The sequence below is a fragment of the Pongo abelii genome, chromosome 2 (genome assembly GCF_028885655.2).
Source record: "Pongo abelii isolate AG06213 chromosome 2, NHGRI_mPonAbe1-v2.0_pri, whole genome shotgun sequence".
NCBI lineage: Eukaryota > Metazoa > Chordata > Mammalia > Primates > Hominidae > Pongo > Pongo abelii.
In genome coordinates this window covers 65,078,505-65,085,145 of record NC_085928.1, presented here as the reverse complement: position 1 = coordinate 65,085,145, position 6,641 = coordinate 65,078,505, and the positions used below count along the sequence as shown (strand labels likewise).

The 6,641-nt window shown below is 36.8% G+C and overlaps 1 long non-coding RNA gene across 1 annotated transcript in view; it reads right to left on the bottom strand.

Annotated features, from left to right (window-relative positions):
- Window positions 1–4,121: 4,121 nt before the first annotated feature.
- LOC129058522 (uncharacterized) overlaps window positions 4,122–6,641 on the bottom strand; it is a 60,671-nt gene continuing 58,151 nt past the window's right edge. Inside the window, exon 3 of the long non-coding RNA XR_008523671.2 lies at window positions 4,122–4,237. This is a non-coding gene — a long non-coding RNA (uncharacterized LOC129058522). The remainder of the gene's footprint in view (window positions 4,238–6,641) is intronic.

The window sequence follows — 6,641 nt, the reverse complement described above, 5'->3', positions numbered from 1 at the left end:
GTAAAAATGAAAACATTTAGTATGACACCTGATATTAATAAGCACTCAATAAAATCTTCCATTATCTTATCACTTATTTTATTCCAGATACTGTGATAAAAATGTCATTACATTAAGCAAGTCATTGTCGTAGTTCTCTAGGAGAGGGAGACAAGTAAGCCAATAATTGCAAACTAACATAACACTGTATGAGGAATGCACAAGGTCTTGCAGAATGATCAAGAAGAGACATTCTCATCTCAACCACAAGCGGCTTACAGCCTCTCATGCTTGGTCCGTTGAGCCAGTGCTGAGCTGTTTCCTTTTATGCCTCAGAGCAGGAGTGGAATGGAGGAGGTGACATGACAAAATGCCTCCAGCATCACCTGTAAGATTGAGCCAAACTAGCCTGGCCAGGGAGTGCCACGAGGTTGTGAATCAGCTCAACACATGAAATTTCTCATAAGAGTGTGGCTAATAAAGTAGAAAATCATCACAGACAAACCAAGGAGGCACTTAGATTAGATCAAACACAATCACCAAGGCATACACCTAGGACTTCTTAATGTTGGCATATTGGTATTGCTCCTGTAGCCTAATTTATTTGACGTTGGAACAGAAGGAAATTTCAGAAGCTATCTAAAGAAAGTTCAATATTTCACAGACTCAGTTGAGTGACTTGACCTCTTTGAGGGCAGAATCCAAGCAAGATATCAGCTTTCCTGATTCTCTGCTATGTGTTCATTGTTCACCTTTGTATACCACATATTGTAAAAATATAAACCATAAATACTTACAAAATAGTTTATAAAGTATTTCTGTAATTACTGTAGCAGTGGGAGATCTGCGAGACAGCTTGTGAAGCAGGCAGGTAAGAACGGGATATAGCACCATCTCTGGATAGCACTATTTCGTCTACAGGCAGCCTGAGATTTCCTCAGCAGTGAGCAGAGAAAGGTGAGAGTGAAGGTTACAAAAAATATCTTTGGGACATACACTATTGTGAAAATCTATTATTTGCTCCATGATGATAAATGTAAAAAGATAATTAAGTGTAAAGAACTCCTCGTTGAACAAATGTTTACCAAGCATCTACTCTGTGCACTCAGTCAGGTGCTGCAAAGTGATGATCAAAAGATTAGATTTGAACTCTCATGGAGCTCAGATTCTACTGGGGAAAAAAGACATCGCAAGTAAATAAATAAAACAGACCTGACAATGTTTTATAGTGTTAGAAGTGAGATAAAGACGAGACAGGGTATTGTGTAAAAAAGTGACTCGGGCCTATTTTGACTGACTGAATCTGGCCTATGAAGTTAATATTTGAGCAGAGACCTGGAGACCTAGGAGGATGCAAACACGAGACCTAAGGGAAGAGTCTTCCAGGAATAGGTTTAGGAATAATGTGAATACCATAAGAAGAGGACAAATTTAGACTATCTGAAGCCCTGAAAAAAAAGTCAACCCAGCTAAAATATAGTGGGCTTTGGGGAGAGTTGAAGGAGGCAAATTCAGTATGGTAGATAAGGTTGTGACCCCACAGGGATTTATTCTTAGGGTTACAGGCCTAGGATAAGAGTGTGAAATTTAGTCTGGGTGAATGTAAAGGCAAGGAAGGGTTTTAAGAAGGGGTTGATATTATTTGACTACAATGTTTTCTTTTTAACCAACTTTACTGACATGTAACTTACATACCGTATAGTTCCCCCATTGAAAGTGAATGCTTCAATGGTTTTTAGCATATTCACCAATTTATGAAACTATTATTTTAATCTAATTGTAGAACATTTTCACACACACACACACAAACACACACACACAAAATTTGCCTTAGGAAGCCATTGATCTATGTTCTATCTCTGTAGATCTGCCTATTCTGGAAATTTTATGGAAATAGTTTATACGATATGTTTTTTTGGTAACTGAATTCTTTCACTTAGCATAATGTTTTCAAGTTTAGTACATGTTGAACCATATATCAGTATTTCATCCCTCTTTATTGCTGAATAATATTTCATTGTATATGTATAGATATACCAAATGTTGTTTATGTATTCTTCAGTAGTTAGCATTTGAGTCTTTTCTACTTTTTGACTACTATGAATAATGCTACCATGAACATTCATGTACAAGTTTTTATATGGATATATATTTTCACTTATCTTGGGTAGCTATTTAAAAGTGGAAATATTGAATCCTGTGGTAGCTCTATAGCTTGTACTTTCTGTGGAAATCAGTTGGAGCAGCTGGGGCTGCAGGATGCACTTCCGAGATATCTCATTCATTTATCTGGTGTTGAGTACTTCCTGAGCCCTCTCTCCTCGTGGCTGGTTTCATTCTCGAGAATCCCTCCACTTGATTATCTCACAGCATGGCAGTTACTGGAAGTATATTTCATAAACGGCTCATGGCTTTGAAAGGTGGGAAACTGATACAGTGTTACATTTACTTTATCTTATTGGTCAAGGCAGTCACATTCAAATGAATAGAGAAATTGATTTTGCCTCCTGATTGGGATATGGAAATGCCATGTTGCAAAAAAATCATGACAGATAAGTGATATTGATGCAGCCATTTTTGAAAAATACAATCTATCACAACCAGACAGTTAGGAGGTATTGCAGGAATATAGGATAAAAACTGTGGTATGTCCAGACAATAGAATATTATTCAATGTTAAAAAGAAATGAACTATTAAGGCACTGAAAGGCATGGAGAAAACTACAGTGCATATTACTAGGTGAAAAAAAATACATGAAAGGCTAACTAGGATTTCAAAAATGTGATATTTTGGAAAGGGCAAAGCTATGGAGACGTGAGAAGGCTAATGGTTGCCAGGGATAAGACGGAAGAAGGCATGAATAGAGAGGGCACAGAAGGTCTCTAGGGCAATAAAACTAATCTGTAGGATAGTATAACAGTAAATGCGTGTTATTGTACGTTTGTGAAACCCATAAAATGAACACCAAACCTGAACCCTAATGTAATCCATCAACTCTGGGTGAAAATGATGTGTCAATGTAGGTTCATCAATTATAACAAACGTACTACTGTGTTGGGGATGCTGATAACTAAGGAGGCTATGCATGTGTTGGGACAAGGAGAAATGAGAAATCTTTGTACCTTCCTTGCAATTTTGCTGTGAACATAAAATTTCCCCCAAAAATAAATTCTTAAAAAAATCCAGGGTAAATATAATGGTGACTTAGACTAGAGTGTTTTTGTGAAAATTAAAAGAAGTAGAGTGACCCAGAATGTTTTAAAGATAGGACTTACATGTGCAATGAACTGTAAGGTACAGTTAAGAGTAGGAGGTACAGGTAAGAGAAGGATAAAAGATGAACCCCTAGCCATAATGCTTGAGCAACTGTGATAATTGATACAGTTTTTAATGTATCAGGGCACTGTCAGGAGGTCACATTTTAGTTAGTTTAGATTTTTTGGTGTATATGTTTAGTTAATGTGGCAGCAATCAAATTTAATGTTTTACATATGCAGTATAATGTGCCCTTTGTATATTCAAGGAGAATCTCCCATAGTCATTTGAACACACGTGCCTGAATTTCAGGAGAAAAATAATGTTAGGAGATAGAAGTTTTGTACTTGTGCCAATCTTATCCTGTTTATCCTCAGATACACTTGTCTGCCTTGCCTGTTCTGTTCTGCCTCACAAGTGGGCTAAGTACTGTTGGCCAAGTCTCAAATTGGGTTTGGCCAATGGGAAGCACTAGTGAGAAATTGAAAGGTGAAAGAATGGAGAAGCAAGGATATTTCCCTCAGTCACCCTCTGCCTTGTGTGTCATCAGTGGCTGAATATTCTCTGTGGCTCCCACCCCATAACCTGGCTGTAATTCCAGCTTTTATCTGTTGAGGCCCTGCATCTACTATTTGATAATTCTGTCTCTATTCCTTCAGCCTCTGGTCTAAGAGTATAGCTGTTTGTAACATAATGGTTACCACATTCTCTTTTTTTTTCCCAGCTCTTTAATCTCCTATGTATCAGTTGACTCTATTAAAGTTTTTTTGAATCCTCACAACGGTTTCTTTTTTCTAGATTAGACCTTGAATAATAGTAGTTATCAACATGTAGATAATAGTACTTATATATAACATATATAGTGCATACAGATATAGTACTTAAAGCCATGATAAAGAATAAAATTCATAATACCTGCGCTGTTCACCAGAAAAAGCTCAAAATAAAGCAAAGATTTGTCTTCCTTGTTCAATGATGTATCTCAAGGGCAAATAACACTACCTGAAATATAGGAAGACTCAATAAATGTTTGTTGAGAAAACAAACCTATTAATTAGTTAATTTAATTAAAAGAAACATTAACATTTTATTTATTTTAAATTATTATTTAATTATAATTTTCACTTGTGAAAGTAAAGATTGTTTAAAATATATTAAATTTTGAAGTACATTAAATTTATTGTTTTTCTTCTGTGTTCTACTCAATATCACTGTGTTTCTTATTAATCTCAAGAAAGTAGATTTGATGAAAGATGATTAAGATTGTTACAAAAAGAATGCAAAACAAAGAAGAAATAGTGTCCAGCAATTGACATTCTTTTTTTATTGTTTCTTGTATATATATTTTTTTCAAAAAATTTTTTATTATGCTTTAAGTTCTGGGGTACATGTGCAGAACGTGCAGTTTTGTTGCATAGGTATACACATGCCACGGCAGTTTGCTGCACCCATCAACCCGTCATCTACATTAGGTATTTCTCCTAGTGCTATCCCTCCCCTAGCCCCCCATCCTCTGAGAGGCCCCAGTATGTGATGTTCCCCTCTCCGTGTCCATGTGTTCTCCTTGTTCAACTCCCACTTATGAGTGAGAACATGCGGTGTTTGGTTTTCTTTTCTTGTGATAGTTTGCTAAGAATGATGGTTTCCAGCTTCATCCATGTCCCTGAAAAGAACATGACCTCCTCCCTTTTTTATGGCTGCATAGTATTCCATGGTGTGTATGTGCTACATTTTCTTTATCCAGTCTATCATTGATGGACGTTTGGGTTGATTCCAAGTCTTTGCTATTGTGAATAGTGCCACAATGAACATACGTGTGCATGTGTTTTTATAGTAGAATGATTTATAATCCTTTGGGTATATACCCAGTAATGGGATTGCTGAGTCAAATAGTATTTCTAGTTCTAGATCCCTGTGGAATCACCACACTGTCTTCCACAATGGTTGAACTAATTTACACTCCCACCAACAGTGTAAAAGCATTCCTATTTCTCCACATCCTGTCTAGCATCTGTTGTTTCCTGACTTTATAATGATGATCATTCCAACTGGCATGAGACAGTATCTCATTGTGGTTTTGATTTGCATTTCTCTAATGACCAGTGATGATGAGCATTTTTTCATAAGTTTGTTGGCTTCATAAATATCTTCTTTTGAGAAGTGTCTGTTCATATTGTTTGCCCACTTTTTGATGGGGTTGTTTGTTTTTTTCTTGTAAATTTGTTTAAGTTCTTTGTAGACTCTGGATATTAGCCCTCTGTCAGATGGATAGATCGCAAAAAATTTCTCCCATTCTGTAGGTTGCCTGTTCACTCTGATGATAGTTTCTTTTGCTGTGCAGAAGCTCTTTAGTTAATTAGATTCCATTTGTCTATTTCAGCTTTTGTTGCCATTGCTTTTGGCATTTTAGACCTGAAGTCTTTTCCCATGTCTATGCCCTGAATCATATTGCCCAGGTTTTCTTCTAGGATTTTTATGGTTTTAGGTCTTACGTTTAAGCCTTTAATCCATCTTGAGTTGGTTTTTGTATAAGGTGTAAGGAAGGGGTCCAGTTTCAGTTTTCTGCATATGGCTAGCCAGTTTTCCAAACACCATTTATGAAATAGGGAATCCTTTCCCCATTGCTTGTTTGTGTCAGGTCTGTCAAAGATCAGATGATTGTAGATGTGTGGTGTGATTTCTGAGGCCTCTATTCTGTTCCATTGGTATATATATCTTGTTTGGTAACAGTATCATGCTGTTTTGGTTACTGTAGCCTTGTAGTGTAGTTTGAAGTCAGGTAGCATGTTGCCTCCAGCTTTGTTCTTTTGGCTTAGGATTGACTTGGCAATGCGGGCTCTTTTTTGGTTCCATATGAACTTTAAAGTAGTTTTTTCCAATTCTGTGAAGAAAGTCATGCATTGAATCTATAAATTACCTTGGGCAGTATGGCCATTTTCACGATGTTGACTCTTCCTACCCATGAGCATGGAATGTTCTTCCATTTGTTTGTATCCTCTTTTATTTCCTTGAGCAGTGGTTTGTAGCTCTCCTTGAAGAGCTCCTTCACGTCCCTTGTAAGTTATATTCCTAGATACTTTATTCTCTTTGAAGCAATTGTGAATGGGAGTTCACTCATGATTTGGTTCTCTGTTATTGGTGTATAAGAATGCTTGTGAATTTTGCACATTGATTTTGTATCCTGAGACTTTGCTGAAGTTGCTTATCAGCTTAAGGAGATTTTGGGCTGAGATGATGGGGTTTTCTAAATATACAATCATGTCATCTGCAAACAGAGACAATTTGACTTCCTCTCCTCCTATTTGAATAGCCTTTATTTCTTTTTCTCACCTGATTGCCCTGGTCAGAACTTCCAATACTTTGTTGAATAGGAGTGGTGAGAGAGGGCATCCTTGTCTTGTGCATT